This window comes from Alexandromys fortis, unplaced genomic scaffold (assembly GCF_014885135.2).
Source record: "Alexandromys fortis isolate MF-2015 unplaced genomic scaffold, M_Fortis_MF-2015_v1.1 scaffold_41, whole genome shotgun sequence".
NCBI lineage: Eukaryota > Metazoa > Chordata > Mammalia > Rodentia > Cricetidae > Alexandromys > Alexandromys fortis.
In genome coordinates this window covers 969,037-988,054 of record NW_026067923.1, presented here as the reverse complement: position 1 = coordinate 988,054, position 19,018 = coordinate 969,037, and the positions used below count along the sequence as shown (strand labels likewise).

Sequence of the window (19,018 nt, the reverse complement as noted above, 5' to 3'; positions counted from 1 at the left end):
ATGTGCACCATGTGCTTGCCTGGTGTCCTCAGAGATCAGAAGAGAGCATTGGATCCCCTGGAACTAGAGCTATGGATTGTTGTGAGTCATCACATGGGTGATGAGAATTAGACAAGAGCAAGTTCTGGGGCTGAAGAGATGAAGTTGTTTTTTCTAGGCACCCACGTGATAACTGATAATTATCTATAACTCTGGTTCCAGGGGACCTGACACCCTCTTCAGACCTCCAAGGGCATTAAGCATGTATATGGTGGGACATCCATTATTTTGTAGGCCTGGCTGGCCTCGAACTCACAAAGATTTATTTGTCTGCTTCCACGTTTTAAGTGCTGGGATTAAAGGACAGCACCACAATGCCTGGCAAAAGGATTTTGAAACTCTTTTTTTTTTTTTTTTTTTTTTGGTTTTTCAAGACAGGGTTTCTCTGTGGCTTTGGAGCCTGTCCTGGAACTAGCTCTGTAGACCAGGCTGGTCTCGAACTCACAGAGATCTGCCTGCCTCTGCCTTCCGAGTGCTGGGATTAAAGGCGTGCGCCACCACCGCCCGGCTTTGAAACTCTTTTGTCTCTGTGAATCAACATTTTAAGAATGTATTTGTTACTTATTAATCACCAACTGTATAAAACAAAGATCTTTCAGACTTGTATTGTGCTTACTGTTTCTTGTCTATCTACTTAATTCTGTCCAATTTAGAGATTTAGAGCTAAATTGCTGTTGTTTTATAGCACTAACCTTTTTCTTTTAATACTAATGTTTAAAATGTGTCTTGTTTTCTAACTGTATTAATGACTAGATGTATTATGCTAATTACATATTAATTAAATATGCTAATTACATATTAATTAAATATATTAATGTCCAATGTTACAAGGTTTAACTCACTTTCACTGCTTTCTTTTGTAGATTTAAATTTTTATTTATTTTTATGTGCGTGAGTGTTTTGCCTATATGTATGAATATATACCATATATGTGGTGCCTATGGAGGTCAGATCCCCTGAAGCTGGAGTTATGAATGGTTTGAGCCACGACATGGGTGCTGAGAGTGGAGTCCAGGTCCTCGGCAAGACCAGCAAGAGCTTTACAGACCGAGCCACCGCTCCAGTTCCTCTCCATTGCTTTCCAGTAGTTGTAGAAAAAGGAGTGGCGGGGCTGTGTCCCCAGTACCCCGGCCGCCTGGCCAGCTTATGCCCGAAATAACAACACACAAACTGTATTCATTTAAACACTGCTTGGCCCATTTCTATCTAGCCTCTTCTAGGCTAATTCTAACATTAATTTAGCCCATTTCTTATCATCTATGTAGCACCGCTAGGACGTCCATCCTGGGTTGGAGCTTCATCGCGTATGCCCAGGAGAGCGAAACAGGGCCTCTGCTCCAGAGAGCAGAGCTGTTGAGTCTTAGCTCACTTCCTCTTCCTCCCAGCATCCTGTTCTGTTTACTCCTCCCACCTGTTTTAACCTATCAGGGCCAAGGAGTTTCTTTATTGCTTAACCAATGAAATCAACAGATTGATATGACACTCCCACATCAAATAGTTCCTTGTGCTGCCGCACCCTAGTTCTCGGGGTTGACCCCTTCCTAGGTGTTCTGTACTGTGTTCTGGAACTGTGAGTACAGTTCTGGCTGAGACCCGTGGTGCTTTCTGACGACCGGCTTGCGGGAGAATGTTGGGTTTTCCTATAAACAACCGATTGACTTAAGTACATAATTTTGTCCCTCCCTAGATTGGAAGAAATTCTCCACTTATTGGTGCTGTTTAGCTTTCTGGAAAAGTCGATGCTTTTTTTTCCCCTCGAGGCAGTGTTTTTTCAACTCTGGCTGCACATTTAAATTACTGAGGGATTTCTTTTTAGAAATGTCTGTACCCGGGATCCAACTTTATTTATTTATGATCAAATAAAACCCTTTAAGATGGGGCCTGGACACTACTGCCTATTACAAGGCTTGCCCAGTGATTTCAAAGCGTAACCAGAGTTGAGAACCACTCCTAGGAAATGGGCCTCAGATGCCTGATGCTCTCCTTAGCTCTCCAGACCTTGCACGGGATTCTTATAGGTGCTCATATCTCACAGTCGAGTCTGCCAGGAAATCTCTGGTTTAGAAACTCATTGTTCCTTTATTTTAACTTAGAATATTGCTCCCACTCTACTTGCTCTCTTGAGCCTTAAGTCATCTTGGTTGTTTATGTCAGGCCATTTGAAACTGTTTGGCTTGTTAAGATGAGAAATGATTTCTTTTTTTTGTTGTTGTTGTTTTTTTGAGACAAGATTTCTCTGTAGCTTTGGTGCCTGTCCCAGAACTAGCACTTGTAGACCAGGCTGGCCTCAAACTCACAGAGATCTGCCTGCCTCCACCTCCCAAGTGCTGGGATTAAAGGTGTGCACCACCACTGTCTGGTGAGAAATCAATCTCTTAAATTATGGAGGCTGGTAAGTCCAAGGTTAGGATGCCCAGAGATTTGGTGTCTGGGATGGGGCTGTTTCCTTGTTCATGGTCGTCTGATTGCTTCCTCGTACAGCAGGATCCAGTAGTTCATTCTGGGGCCTCTTTTACAGGGATTTTCATCTCAGGAAGGCTTTGTGCTCATGACTTGGTCAGCTCCCCAAATTTCTACCTCCTAACTTCGGGATTAGGTTTTTTTGTTTTGATTTGGTTTGGTTTTTTTTTTTTTAACTTATTTTTTATTTTTTATTTATATGTGTGTAGACTATAAGAGCTATAAGATTCCTATTGGCTGGAGTTACAAGTGGTTGTGCACCATTTGACATGGGTGCTAGGAACTAAACTTGGCCTTCAAAAGAGCAGCCATTGCTGTTAATCACTGGGCCATCTCTCCAGGCCTTCAAATGTGTTCTTGCTAATGGGAAATTCTTTTCATAGACTGAGTCCTTCACAGGTAACATCACTGCAGAGTTTTCCTCCAGTCCTGGTCTACCCTACACTCCTTTACACTGTCTTTTATTAAACTGAAGCTCCTCTGTTTAACCAAATTCAATACTTCAACCTTTCCTTCGCAGACAAGTGTTTGGGTGGCCTATTTGAGATATTTTGCCCAAGCAAAGACCATGAAGAGGGCTGTTTCCCTTGGTTCACTTTTCCCGTGGGCATCTGAAGTCCATCTCAAATTATATATATTATGTGAAAAGGGATTTTTTTTTTAATGTAGTGACCTGAACTTCACTTTTACTGTATTTATTTAATTTTGGTCACTTGTCTCACTTGTCTCTTATGGGTCAAGATGACCTGGGACTCAGTTCAGTACACGTAACTATGTAAGAATTCATCCTGAACTTCTGATGTCCTAGGTGCTGGGAGTACAGGCATGGCCACCAGTCCTGGCCTTTTCCACACAAGGGATCACATTTGCTGTGGCTCTGCAAGCCCTGGCAGTGAGCTGCTTCCGGTGCTGGGACCCCAGCTCAATGCTGGTTTCTGGTCAGGTGACAGTGGTATCACCCAAGATGGCTGCTGTCACCAATAGCACAAGCGTCCAGCTCCATGGAGACTATGAAAATCTCTGGGCCTTTAGAAGTCAAAAATGCAAGTACAGCTGCCAAGCACAGGTTTCCGCAGGGAATGTTTGCCACTGCGTGCCAACCTGGCCCGTCTGGCATCTGAAGAGCCCCAGGAGCCATGAGTCCTGCTACCTGCATTCTGTCTCTGGGGCTAAACGGCTCTTCTGCAGTTGTGGGCTTGGTCCTAGATGCCCTTCTTTAATCTGGTCCCAATTGCAAAGGATTTCAAAGAAATTCTTTGAAGTTTTTGGCATTTGAGTGGTTTCCTTCCCCAGCCTCCATGCCTGATTTGGGGTTTTACATATTTTAAAAAGTTTCTGGGTCATTTTGGATGGAACGTGGAAGCAGGTGGTTCAAATATGCGCCCTCGGCCTCCACTGTGTGCCAGGAACATCAGGACGCTGCTTTATCACCAGCTTTATGAGGATGGTGCAAACTCAGGGTCCAGTCTAGGGGGAAATAATGCTACTATTAATAGTAAACATTACTCACGCTAAAGATATTCATTGTTTGTCTACTCACATACTTGCTTGTTATATGTATTTTAGTCTTTTTAGAGAGCTTTTTGAAATGTGATCAAGCTCTTACTATATCCATTTTATGTTATATATAAAACTTGCCATTGTTATAGAAACATCATTGCTTCAAACCATTGATATTTTTTTTCTTTTGAATGCATTCAATTTCACTTTTTAAAGACTTTGCATATGCTGGATGTGGTGGTGAATGACTTAATCCCAGCACTTTAGAGGCAACAGAAGGCAGAGTCCTGTGAGTTCTAAACTTGTCTGACTGATCTCCTTGGTGGGTTCTAGGTCCTTCAGGGTGCATAGACTCTGTCTCAAAGAAAATCTAGTATGTGTGCATAGATATCTGGGTGTTTTACGGACAAAGGAGACACTCCAGAAAGATGCCAGACACAGGCAGATGGAGAGGGGACTTGAAGGAGAGGCGGTGGGTGGCGATGCTAACTCCAGAAATATCTATATTGCTTGCATTGTTACCAAAAAATGTGATTTGTTTCTGGTTGAGGCAGGGTGACCCAGTTTGGCCTGAAACTGAACGTGTTGCCCAGATTGGCCTCGGCACGTGGGGCAGTCCTCTCCGGAAGTGCCGGGACTACACACGAACCACCATACCTGGCTGTTTAGTGGTTGACGTTGTTTTCCATACAATTGTTGTATCTGATTTTTAATGTTATTATGTTAAATATTTAGACAGTTTTTATTTTTCTTAAATTGTGACGGTGTTAGAAAAATATCCACATATTTGATTACTATTGTTATAATTTAGGTCTTGATGCAGAATTACTCAGCAAGAACATCACAAGCCAAATGCGTAATCATTTTCCAAAGCTTATTTTTACTTCTCTTTTACCATCAGAGCATAAAATTGTCCATTTGTCTGAATCGTCGTTAAGTTTGACAGTTAACAATGCTTTCGTTTTAGTTTTCATTGTTAGTTCTTCGAGAGGTTCAAGTTTTGTGCAATGTGTTTTCACCACAGTCACCTCCCCAGCTCTTCCCAGGTTCACTCTGAGTTCTCTATCTACCCCGGTTTGTGACCCGCCCCCCACTCTTTTTAAAGCCTTTTAAGACCGATTGGTGCCACCCAAATATTCTTGGATGTGTGGTCTTCCATTTGGGGTGTAAAGCTCTTTCTGCAACAGTCTGCGATGTCTCCCAGGCTGGCCTCTAAGTCACTATGTAGCTGTCTTAGTTATTTCCTCTAGCTGTGAAGACACACAAACCATGACCAAAGCAACTCATAAAGGAAAGCATTTACCTGGGCTGATGGTGCCAGGAGGTTCTACATGATCATCTGGTGGGGAGTGTGGCAGCAGGTAGGCAGGAAAGGCGCTGGAACCGTACCTGAGAGTCCAGCTAGGTCTGTAAGCTAGGGCAGAGCAAAGACTAACTGGGAGAGGCAAAAACTTTTGAACCCTGAACGCTCACCCCCATTGACACTCCTCCTCCGACAAGGCCACAGTTCCTAATCCTTCCCAAATAGTTCTAGCAGCTGGAGGCGCAAGCAGTCACATACTTCTGCACACGAGGGGCGTTCTCTTTCAAATCACAGCAGCTGAGAAACCTTCAGTTTCTCATCTTCTTGCCTCTACCTCCCAAGTGTGAGACTACGTGCATCTGCCACCACACCTACTTATGAAGAAAAATCAAAACTGACAGGGCCTCGAATACCAAATGTTGATCAAATTTCCTACATACATACCAAAGTTTGTCGAGTGCTAAGTGAAAATGCAGTCTAGCAGGGTGTACCATGAAACTGTTAGCAGTTAGTTTTCTTGTACACACGCTGTGGCTTTCAGCCTCCACAGAATGGCTGCTGGAACTCCAGCCATTGCACTCCTATTCCAGGCAGTAGGGAAAGCATATTGACACCCAACGAGCACCAGGCATTTAGATATGCTCTCCACAACATCCCTCTGGAGGACCAGCAACACGAGGAGATTCAACAGCTGTGTTGTAGTTGTGTGACCACTACAACCTTGTAGTAGAGCACAGACTTTCCTAGATAAAACTGATTCTTTCTGTTAAGAACAAGGGAGACGGAACTCACTGCTGTGTTACAATGTCCATCATCCTGCTTTCTGATTTGAACTTGCACCATGGTTTTGTTAGCAGAGAGCCTTTATACACGTGCCTATGGATCACAGGCGAGGTTCTCCAGAAAACAGGTTCTGACAGATACGGAAAACAGGAAAGGCCTTGAGGTTAGCGTCTTTGGCGTAAGGGAGAGTTTAGGACTGACAGAGAGCCATTGGCTGAGGAACAGTTATAATCCGGGTCTTAGGTCTAGCAGAAGGAACTCTGGGAAGTGTTTAGAATCTTTCACAGTCTGAGTGAGAGAGCTGGCAAGGTCAGCTGCACAGACCAGGTCACTGGAGGAAGGGAAACTGGGCTAGGGAGCCTGCGAGGGTTGAGGCAGCTGTCCCGGGTACAGCATTTTTGCAGCTGGAGGAGCAGTTAGTTACTTTTCTTATTCTTGTGATGAAATAGCCGAGAGAACCACATTAAGACCAAGGTGTTCATTTTCACTTTTGGTTTGTAGGTTTAGTCCATCTTGGTGGGGAAGCCATCCCACTTGGGACTGAGTGTTTCAAGGTCTTTGACTTTCTGTGTTAGGTCTGGCTGGGAGTCTATATTTCCCCCACTGCTGCAGGAGCAAGCGTCTCTGAAGATGACTAAATAAGACACCAAGCTATGAGAATAGTAGAATATTGTCAGGAGTAATTGTCTCACTACATTTTTGTTTTGTTTTGTTTTGTTTTAGACAAGAAGTATCATTTGGTTTAAGCCTAGATCCCTGGCCTATCTAGTCTCTGGTTCTTGTTCACCCAAGCGGTGTAAACACTGGTTCCATCTTGCAGAAAGGGGCTTCAGTCAAATCAGTTATAGGTTGAGTGCTCCTGTAAGCTTTGTGCCCCTGCTACGTTATTATATCTTACACACACTTCAGATCAAAGGTGTGCGGCTGGTTTGATATATGCATTTCTTTTGTGGCAGTGTGTAGATGTCATCCCCGAACCACTGGAAGATAAGGCTGAAGACTCTACATAGGCACCAGCTCGGCCTCTCCAGTGTTCTGTGAGCTGGGTAGGCGCTGTCTTCAGCAATGGAGCCCTGCCTTCAGTTTACACAGAGAGATCTATGTTCTTGGGAGCAGCCTGATTGTCTGGGGATTTCCATGGGGCACTTTGGCCAACAACCCATTTAGATGTGACCCAACCCCTGTACTGAGAGCTTCTTTTGGGAACACGAGAAGGCCAGTTGGGGGCTCTGTCTCCCTCCTTGTTGGATGGTTCTACTTAGATTGCCTGCATAGCAAGTAGGAAGCTTCTACTGTATGAGGTTTCCATACTTCTCTTCAGTGGCCTTAATTTTAGTTGTCTCTCCCCCAGTGTCTTCCTCATCCCTTCCTTTCCCCTTCCAACTTGATCCTCCTGCTCCAGTGCCCCCCCATCTGTCCATAATTATCTATTCTATTTCCTTTTCCTAATGAGATCTATCTGCTCCCTCCAGTTCCTTACTCTACACCTCCCCTCTGTGATTCTACAGATTGTAGCGTGGTTATCACTGACCTCACAGCTAGTATATGGATATATATACCATATTGGTCTACCTGGGTCTGAAATACCTCACTCAGGATATTTCTTTTTCTAGTTCCACCCATTTGGCTGAAAATTTCAGGATGCTGTTACTTCATTTTAATGGTGGAGTAATACTCCACTGTGTAAATGGACCACCTTTTCTTTATTTGTTCTTCCATTTAGGGACATCTAGGATGTTTCCAATTTCTGGCTACAATGAACAGAGCATCAGTGAGCATGGCTGAGCAAGTGTCCCTGTGGTATAGTGAAGTGACTTTTGGGTATATGCCCAAGAGTGGTGTAGCTGGATCTTGAGGTAGATCAATTTCCAACTTCCCGAGGAACTGATTTCCACAGTGGCTGTATAAATTTTCACTCCCACCAACAGTAAATGAGTGTTCCTCTTACTCCACATCCTCACCAGCATGAGGTGTCAACTATTTTGTTGCTCTTAGCCATTCTGACAAGTATAAGATGAAATCTCAAAGTAGTTTAACATACATAAATCAATAAATGTAATCCATCATTTAAACAAGGTTAAAGACAGAAACCACATGATCATATCAGTGCATGCAGACAAGGCTTTTGACAAAATCCAACACTGCTTCATGATAAAAGTTCTGGGGAGATTAGGGATACAAGGGACATACCTCAACATAATAAAGGCAGCTTACAATGATTTCATAACCAACTTCAACTCAAATGGAGAGAAACTCAAAGCAATTCTACTAAAATCAGGAACTCAAGACAAGGTTGCTCCCTCCTTCCCTCCATCCCCCCTCCCTCCCCTCCTCCTTCCCTCCTTCCATGCCTATGCAATATAGTATTTGAAGTCTTAGCTGGAGGAATAAGAGAACTGAAGGAGTTCAAGGGGATACAAGTTGGAAAGGAAGAAGTCAAAGTATCTTTATTTGCAGATGATCTGATAGTATACTTAAGTGACCCTAAAAGCTCCACCAGGAAACTCTTAGAGCTAATAAACACTTTCCACAAAGTAGTTGGATGCAAAACTAACATCAGCAACTCTCCATATACAAATGGTAAACAATCTGAGGGAGAAATCATTGATTTTTTTGTATTGTTTGTTTTCTTTCTGTTTTATAGATTTCAGCTCCAAGTTTGATTATTTCTTGCTTTCAACTCCTTTTTGGGTGTGATTTCTTCCTCCTCCTCTTCCTCCTCCTCCTCCTCTCTCCTCCTCCTCCTTCTTCTCTTCCTCCTCCTCCTCCTCCTCCTTCCTCCTCCTCCTCCTCCTTCTTCCTCTTCCTCTTCTTTTTATTTCCCTAGAACTTTCAGAGGTGATGATTAGCTGTCAGTATGAGATCTCACCACTTTTTTTCACTTAATGCTATGAACTTGCCTCTTAGACCTGCCTTCATTGTGTCCTATGAGTTTTGGGGTGTTGTGTATTCATTTTCATTCAATTCTAGAAAGTCTTTAATTTTTTTTCTTAATTTCTGTCTTGACCCATTTTTTCTTCAGTAGAGACTTGTTCAGATTCCATGAATTTGTAAGCTTCCTGTTGTTTCTTTTGTTGATAACCAGCTTTAATCCTTGGTGGTCTGGTAGGATTCAGGGTATTATTTGCATTTTCTTGTGTCTGTTTTGGCTTGTTTTGTGTCTGAGCACACGGTTCATTTTGGAGGAAGCTCCATGAAGCACTGAGAAGAATGTATATCCTTCTGTGTTTGGGTGAAGTGTTCTGTAAACATCTGTTAAGTTCATCTAGTTTATAACTTCAGTTAGCTCCAGCACTTCTCTGTTTAGCTTTGTCTGGATGAGCTGTCTATGGGTGAGAGTGGGGTAGTGAGTTCCCCCCACTATCCGTGTGTGAAGGTCAATGTGGGATTTAAGCTATTGGTGCCCTTGTGTTCTGGCATAGATGCTAAAAACTGAATTGTCCTTTGGTGGATTTTCCCTCCAGTGACCATGTAGTGTCCTTCACTATCTCTTCTGGTTAGTTTTGGTTTGAAGTCTATTTCGTTAGAGATTAAAATGGCTACATGAGCTTGTTTCTTAGGTCATTTGCTTGGAATATCTTTTTTCAACCTTTTGCCCTGAGGTGATGTCTATTCTTGATGCTAAGATCTGTTTCTTGGGTGCAGCAGAAGGATGGATTCTGTTTTTTGCATCCACTCTCTTAGTCTGTATCTTTATATTGCAGAATTGAGACCATTGATGTTGAGAGATATTAATGTTCAGTGATTGTTATTCATGTAATTTTGCTGCTATTGTTGTTGTTGTTGTTGTTGGTGGTGGTGTGTGTGTGTGTAAACACTTTGATTTTGATGGTCTGAGATTATTTATTTCCTGTATTTTCATGGGTGTAGTCAACATCTTTAGGTTGGAGTTTAGCATTTAGCACCTTCTGTGGGTTGGATTTGTAGATAGATGCTGCTTAAATTTGGTTTATCATGGAATGTCTTGTGTTCTCTATGGTGATTGGAAGTTTTTGCTGAGTATAGTAGTCTGGGCTGGCATCTGTGATCTCTTAGAGTCTGCAGACCCTTCTGGCTTTTAGAGTCCAATGAGAAGTTGGATGTAATTCTAGTAGGTGTAGCTTTACATGTGATTTGGCCTTTTCCCATTGCACTTTTAATATCCTTTCTTTTGTACATTTAGTGTTTTGATTATTATGAGCTGAGGAATCTTTATTTTCTAGTCCAGTATATTTGATGTCTGTCTGCTTCTTGAACTTTGATAGATGTCTCCTTTTTAACTTAGGAAAATTTTCTTCTATGGTATTGTTGAAAATATGTTATGTGCCTTTGACATGTTTTCTTCAGCTATGTTGGAATATTTGGGGCCTGCTATGGTAGGATTTGCTGGGCTCTAGAGGAGACATATCATCCTGGCTGGTTTTGGTTGTGGTTTTATGCTAGCATCTGGGATTGGGAAGATTGTTATTCTAGGAGCTGATATCTGGTCTTGTCTTTGTGGGTGGGTACTCCGTCCCTTGATGTCTGTTTCTTTTCTTGTTTGGAGGGGAGTGTGGTGGTTGTGTGTAGCCTCATAGGAAATTCTTCTGGAATTCTGATAGATGTGGCTGCCGGGGGCTCTAGGTAACATGTGGCTCTGAGTACTGGGAGTTGGTATTTAGGAATGGGCTGGGCTAGGAAGGTGGAGAACAGTCACAGGAGAGAGGAACACCGCTTCCATAACCAGCCAGTGCTCACAGCTGCTTGCACTCCCACTCTTGGGGCCCCGAGACTCTTCCCTGGCTTCCACCTGTACTGTGTGCACACACCCTCTCCCACACTCACATATACGTCATTTAAAAAAAAAATACTTAAAAAACATTAAGAAATCTCTTGCCCAGATTCTCTTGCAAACCCCAGGAGAAGACCCTTTCTTTGTAAAGCCATTCTCATGGACTGAAGTCTCCTGTCATTGTACAGAGGTACCAAAGTCAGTGGAAAAATACCCTCACAAGTCCATACACAAATGCTGCTAAACCTCTTCCACAGTGATGCCTCTTAAGGATACAGCAGGCATAGAGGCAGAGTGCACAAATCATTCTGCTATTATTTCCTTAAAGATTTTATTTTCATTTACGTCTATTTGTGTGAGCATGCATGTTAGCGTGGTTATATGTGGGTGGGTGCTTCTGTGTGGATGTGGGAAGGGGAATTGTCAGAGTTGCAGACAGTTGTGGGCCACCCCATGTGGGTGCTGGGCCTCAAACCTGGGTCTGCAGTGAGAGCAGCCAGTGCTCCTAACCACTGCATCATTTCTTTAGCCCCTCCTGGTTTCATTAATCAAGGGTCCGTGACCAAACAAAAAATAGAAAATGATAAAGTTCCTGAGAGTGGAAATGGAGGGGAGGGTGTTGCTATTGACTCTGCACAGAAAATAAAGAGTCTAAGGCAAGGAGGAGCACGCATGCGCCAACAGGAGAGAGAGAGAGAGAGAGAGAGAGAGAGAGAGAGAGAGAGAGAGAACCTGGACAACATCAATAAACTCAGAGGAAACGCAACATGGAAAACAGATACAGGGACAAAATAGAAAACCTAAACAAGCATGTAACTAACAAACTGAGCAATCTAGCAATAAAACCTTCCTTAATACAGAGACCTCGAAGTCACCTGGCTGCCCTGTGAACTCCACCAAAGACTCAGGACAGCTAGCACAAACCCTTCATGGGCTCAGTTCTCAGGAAGAACTACTTTTCAACTTATTCTATGAAGCTGCTCTTAACCAAATACAAAAACTAGATAAAAATCCTCACAATGAAACCAAATAACCTTAATGCACATAGATTCAAAACCCTCAACAGTGGGGCTGGAGAGATGGCTCAGTGATTAAGAGCACTGACTGCTCTTCCAAAGGACCTGGGTTCAATTCCCAGCACCCACATGGCAGATCACAACTGTCTGAAGATCCAGTTGCAGGGGATCTGACACCTTCACACCAATGCACATAAAATAAACCATAAACAAATATTTTAAAAAAAAAAACCCTCAACAGAATTCCAGAAAACCAAGCTTGACAATACTAAAGAAAATGCTATATCATGGCCAAATAGGTTCAGAAATGGAATTGTGCCCAACATGTGAAAACCAGTTACTGTTATATACTATCATGGAGACCAATTACTATAATATACTAGCATGGAGACAGAATGAAAGAACTTCACCAAGATGAACAATAGCACTTGCCAAAATGTTAACATATTTTAAACATCCAAAGAACTAGAAATAGAGCAACCACCCTCACCTTGACAGACGTCATTTACAGGACACCACAGTCTGCATAGAGGTGAACGGTTGGAAGCTCCTGTCCAAAGACCAGAAATAAGATAGGTCAACAATGTGCTGCAGTTTCTAGCCAGAGAGGAGAGAGAGAAGGGGGAAAAGAAGCTAGTTCACTCTGCAGCTGAACCTGTATTTAGAAGTTTCACAGGAACATAAAACAAACATATTTTCAGGACTAATTAACAATGTTAGAAGTGTTACAGACTAGACACACAAGGGTCAGTAGCCTCCCTGTGTGCTGACAGTGAGAAATCTGAAAATAAAATTAAGAAACCAGTTTTATTTACAATAATATCAAGCAGAAAAATACTCAGGAATAAAATTAACGAAAAAAAATGTAAGGGGTTTTTCATGGAGACTGTGGAACAGCACTGTTACCTAAGGAAAATCTCAATACACAGAAACACAAATGGAGTTTCTGAACTGGAAACCCAAATACTGTCAGGACAATAAATCTCAAATTAATCCACACTCTGATTCAATTGCATTACATATATTGTAAAAGATAGAAAAGTGAAAGCAGGTGAAGCAAACTTCACTATGTCCTTATCTGCAGATTTCTCTGATGACAAGAGGGACCTTGTCATCTATAGACCTCGTTCCACGAGCAGACATGGTTGGCAAAGGAAAAACTCCTGCCTAAAAGTTCAAGTTGGAGAAAAGATTCACTAAACTAAGTAAGAACTGTGGATCCAAGGTATCTGCCAGAGTTTGCGTAGGTCCGGGATGAAGGCTGGGGGCACACGGGGGTCACGTTTAAATAGACTTGTAACAAACAGTGTCTTTGTCCCCGGCGTCCTTGGGGAAGAATTTAGAAGCTGAAATTGAAGAAAGGAAAAGACAAAGAAACAAAAGGCCACAACCAAGCAGAGATCCTGAGTGTTAATATAAGGGTCCGTTTTCAGCATTTATTTCTAGAAAAGTCTTTGTAGCGCCTAAGAGCTATAGAGAAGAATTTTCTAATTAATGTGATTTTGATTAGCTGGAGTTTCCGACGAATTATTTGCTTTTCAGCTTTCAGGACACCTGTCACAAAATTACAAAGAGAATGAGAGCCAGGCCTCTGCTTGATCTTGGCAGAGGAATTCGGGAAGTATTGGGAACAGAATCCCCGAAGACCACCCTGGGTCACTGCCGAGATAACAAGCCTGTGTTTGTCTTTCTAGGTGGCCTTGGGGAGGTTCTGAGAATCAGACTCCCGAGAATTCCTGTCCTGTGGTTGTGAGACAGATGTAGCGAGGGTGTCAGGGTGACTGCATGGGCAGTGACTGACTGTGAAGAACTAAAATGGAAGTCTTACAGGAGAAATAGAGAGGTGCTCCAAAGACAAAAATAGCTTGGCCAGGGTTCGTGGGATCCTCATGGATAGAACTGTGCAAGAGATTTCCTGTATCCAAGCTCTGGAAACAATTATGTAGAGCATTTGTGGTTTTATCCTTCTTTTTATTTTTGAGTACGCAATGAACACATTTTTCTCTTGCCTGCCTCCAGCCACCAGCTCAGCTCGGGAGCCACCTCGTGCTTCTCCAACTCAAACCCTGCATAGGATGTGACACCCTGAGCCTGGTGCCACTGGTTCTAGGGAAAGGACAGGCAAGGTACGAAAGCCACGAGTAATCTTGAGTTTTGGCTCCCTCCTCTGAGGTCAGGTTGGCAATGGGAGGATAATTTGGATGATGAAGGCAGAACAGTGGTCCAGGAGCTTGGGTAGTGCCCTGCAGCGGGACACAGAGGACTTCCAAGGGCTAGAGCAGAATCGTACTGACACTACCCTCATGAGACGCTCATCTCTGGGTGCCAGAAGGATCTAGTGCAAGCTGATCCTTGCAAGGGATTGAGATGATGGAAACTTCCATCCTGTTCGTATAAAAATGGAGAAAAGGGCTGGAGAGAAGGTGTAGCAGTTAAAAGCAATTACTTGTTCATGAATCCACACAGTTGGACTGGACTGCAGGCATGAGGTGCACAGACAGAAAGACATGCAGTCCAAAACTCCCATACACATAAAATAAAAATAAATACTTCTTTAGAAAAAATGGAAGCAAACTCTGACCGAAGCAGGAGCCAGCATGTTCCCACAGACACACACAAGATCTCACTAAGCCATAGGAGATGGACAGATGTTTTCCCTGCAAACCGCCTTCTTAGCTCTCAGGGCCTTTCCCTTCTACTTCCTTCATCTCCTGTGTGGCTGCACTAGTGTGTAAGGTCACCTCGAGGTCACTCCCTTCAGCACTGTACCATTTATCTGCACCCTACGAACACCATCTGAACAGGGAAGAGGCTTCACATTTGAGCCTCTACTGATACAGTTTTGTGACCAGTTAAGGCAAGTCATTTATTCTCCCCGAGCCTCAGTTCCCACATCTGTAAAACCAAGGACTATTTCTAGCCATAAATAAAGGACATTGAGCCTACAATTCGGGTTCTTAGAGAAGCTAAAGAAGAAGGAGAACCCAAAGAAAAACATATAGGCATCCTCCTGAATATTAACCTTCATCAGGCGATGAAAGGAGACAGAGACAGAGACCCACATTGGAGCACCGGACTGAAATCTCAAGGTCCAAATCAGGAGCAGAAGGAGAGCGAACNTAAATAGAAAAATTATTCAGTCAAGGGTCAAAGAGTCATTGGATCAATAACCTATGCTCAAAGATGGAAAAGCACACATTAAGGAACAAAAATATGTTCAGTAGAGAGCTTTTTACATGCTTAAGTAACGTGAAAACATGTCTACATGGTTACGATAAATTTCTACAACAGTAGACAACATGATTATTTAAAGGCTGGGCATGATGTGACATGTAGTCCCAGTGCTCCAGAGGATGGATGGTCATGAGGAGTTCAGAGTCAACTAATGCTACCTACTGCCATTTTGTCTCAGAAACCCAAGAGCTAGGGACAAAGCCTAGTGGTAAAGAGCTTGACTAAGCCGGGCGGTGGTGGCGCATGCCTTTAATCCCAGCACTCGGGAGGCAGAGGCTGGCGGATCTCTGTGAGTTCCAGACCAGCCTGGTCTACAGAGCTAGTTCCAGGACAGGCTCCAAAGCTACAGAGAAACCCCTGCTTGAAAAAAAAAAAAAAAAAAAAAAAAACCAAGGACTACCCATTATTTCGCAGGCTTGCTGAGCAAAGCAATTATAAAAATACTCAGCAATATTAAAGAAAAACACAATGATGTAGACAGGTTAGTTTATCAGGCAGCTCCCCACACTTCAGAAACCTTTGCTGCTGAGAGAGGGGGTGGTCCCTTCTTTGGGTGACGTGGGTGCTTCTGTCTGGAGCTCCGGGGTATATTCTCATCACAGGACTGCCCTGCAGATGTGCGTGATGGGTAGGTTAGGCTGAGCTCATGAGAGTGTCAGGGTGTAGAAGAATCTCCTCCATGGAGAGAGAGAGAGAGAGAGAGAGAGAGAGAGAGAGAGAGAGAGAGAGAGAACGTGGAAACTGATAGGGACTGAAGGACAGGGTGATCTCGGAGTGGCTGCAGGTGACACCAACTACAAAGTAGAGATTGAAATTTGCGTCTGCTTCAAGGTGACAGCAAGATGCCTGAGACGCTGTGATGCCCCAAGAGCCTCATAAAGTCAAGTGACCTTCCTTGTGGTAACCATGAGCATTAATTCATCTGCAATATAAGAAACAATACGAAGAAAGGTTTGTGTGGTTTCTAGTGCGGGAGGCCGAAAGCCTGAGACAGGATGGTACTGGCTGCTCCGTCTCCAATAAGAGCTGCCCGCTGGTGTTTGTCACACATGACAGAGAAAGAAGCACAGAACGAGACGGATGCCTGGAAAATAGGTAAGTGTATGGATTGGCGTGGACTCTATTGGAAACTACCTCACTCTGATTTGAGTCCTTTCTGAGGGTGGGGCCACGGTGACTTGACCATCTTTCCTGACCTGCAGTGAGGCCATCTTCAATGGCCTCAGTGAAGTGTCCAACTCCATAGCCCCAGTGAGCTGACACTTTCCATGGACCAAGTGAACTGATCACCTTCCATGATGCCCAGCGACCTAATCACTTTCTGCTGGATTCGCCTCTCATTTTAATGTTTTTATTTATTAATAGAGAGATCACTGACATTTTCATGAATATATGGAATATTTTCATCATATTCACCCCATCACTGTCTCTTTTCCTCACCCACTCTTGCTGGTTTGCTTCCTCTTCCTGAGTTCTCCATTGCTTTCACGGCTTTGGTTTTTCATCGGGGTTACTTACGGGGTCTGGGCACCCTACCAGTGGCTATTCCACCAAAGGACATGCTCTCCTTTCCCCAGCCCTTGCCTGTCTCTAGACCTGCAGGGAGCACTCACACCTCACTAGCTCTTAGTTACCTCCTTAGCTATCTGTCTATAAATCTATAAAGGAGGGGGCATCCATGTGAGCTCCCTCTCCATCCCTAACAGGAGTCGATGGGCCCAATCTTGTCTTGGTAAAGAGCATGCCCTGAAGAGTATCTCACAATGCTACACCCTGCCTTCCAGCTCTGACATTCTTTCTGCCTCTCTTTTGTGATGCTCCCGAATGTTGGAGAGTGCTGTAGAGGTCTGAGCATCCACAGTCGCTGTTCTCTGCACATTGCCAGTTAAGAGTCTGCAGATATGGTGATCAGACCCACCTCCTAAGACTCTGCCATCTTTCAGACCTCCACACTGGAGACAACGCCCCTGGCATGTGAACTCTGGCAAACAAACCACATCCAAACCCAGGATACCATAAAACCAAAGTAAATGAATGAAAAAAATCAAAACTGAATGTTTGTATATCAAATTTTATGTGTAGATTTTTATTTCTTTTTATTTTAAATTTTCTGCAGTTTGTATATTTATTTATGTAATTATAAAAGTGAACTTAAAAATAATTTTAGATGGAAATAATCTGATAACCCCAAATAGGCATGATAATATAATCATGGCACTTTGAAAATCAGCTAAAAAGAGAATAAAGGTTGCAAAAATCAACATTAAAAATATATTTTATATGTATAAAAATGACTGTGGTATTGTGGCAAGTATAATAAAAGGTAGTACTTTTATATAAATTATGACTAATTGCTATAGAATATTATATGAATATGAACAGTAGAAGGGAATATACAAAAATACTAAACTGTTTTTTGACAAATTGAAAACAAAGCCATTGTAAATTGTTCTCTAGTTTGGAAGCCTTTTAAAAACGGTTTTATTATTTGAAACCCATTGAGACATAATAAAAATGATGCATTCTTTAAAGGATTCTTAAAAAGAGAGAACAGAATTTTAAAACCGTGAATGTGAATTCTTCCCATGGAATGACTGTGGGCTGAAGCTATGGAGGCAGCTTTCCCGTGTGGAAAGAACTGGGAGCTGAGAGTGAGAGCCAGGAGGGACTCACACTTGTTCCTCTAACAAGGAGCTGAGTTTGCAGAGCACAGAGCTTCCTGTTGCTCTCTGGATTTCTGTAATTCCCAAGCAAACTCTGCTTTGCATACTCTGACCTCAGGTGGGACTGTAGCTAGGTATGTAGGTAGAGTGCTTGCTCAAGAGGCACAAGGTTCCACCTCTAGCTCTGATCAAGCAGGGGTGCTGACCTCCCAGCACTGGGGAGACAGAGAAGTAGAAGACCAACCGCTCATGGCCACCTTTGGTTGCACGATGAGTTTGATCCTATTTGCGCGGCCTACAGAAGAGTTCAAAAACAAAAACACAACTGTCCTCATTTACGTTTTCAGAGGAATCAAATCACAGACCACTGCATGCACGTATGAAAGGGTCATAATAAAGTCTTTAGTTTGTGTAATTAACATGTGCTTAAAGATAAAGCAGACTACAAAATCCCAGGAGTTATTTCTGTGAACCTCACAGTCCCGGAGACCAGACTGTGGAGCCAGACGAAGAGTCTCGGGAGGTCCTGGGTGCTCAGTTGTTCCTTCTCTGGTTGAAAAGAATTGGTTCCTAGTGAGGACCTGGAAACTTCCTGGTTTAATTCTATTTTGGGAAGAGAGCATTTCCCACCATCTGCTAGGTAGCTGAGGATGGTGTGAGTCGAGGTCAAGACCATTGTCTGAAATGGCCAGCGTTGTGATTGCTGTGTGGTCAGCACTGATCGGCTTTGCTTTTGCCTCCACTCCAAAGGAAACCCAAGCTGAGACCTCTTCCCGACACAGCTCCGTCAATACGAGGCAGAAGGGGCTGAGGCTAGTTCTATCCGAAGTGCTGGCCATACAAGCAGCGAGGACCTGAACTTAGATCCTCAGCTTCAGTGTGCATCAGTGTGTACTGTAAAGAGTTTATGTGTGGTGCGGGCATGGTGATGGTGAAACAGGACCCCAAAGCTCATTGGCTAGTCAGTCGAGCCAAAATGGGCTAGCGAGAGACCTTTGCTCAAGTAATAACCCCTCAGCCAGCTCATGCAAGTAACACTAATTAAATGCATGAAGAAAGGAAGGAAGGTAGGAAAGAGAGAGAGAGAGAGAGAGACAGACAGACAGAGAGACAGACAGACAGAGAGACAGAGAGACAGAGAGACAAAGAGAGAGAAATAAAAGGGGGAATTGCTAGAAAGGGGTCTGGTGGGAATGGAAATGGAATAAGGGAGAAAAGGAGGACAATGAGAGCAAATGTGATCAAAGTGTGTGTGTACACTATATATATA

General features: G+C 43.3%; 1 long non-coding RNA gene across 1 annotated transcript in view; it reads right to left on the bottom strand.

The window, feature by feature from the left end:
• Positions 1 to 16,555: 16,555 nt before the first annotated feature.
• The window catches only part of LOC126501465 (uncharacterized), a 5,017-nt gene continuing 2,554 nt past the window's right edge, over positions 16,556 to 19,018 (bottom strand). The window contains exon 4 of the long non-coding RNA XR_007591681.1: positions 16,556 to 18,043. This is a non-coding gene — a long non-coding RNA (uncharacterized lncRNA). The remainder of the gene's footprint in view (positions 18,044 to 19,018) is intronic.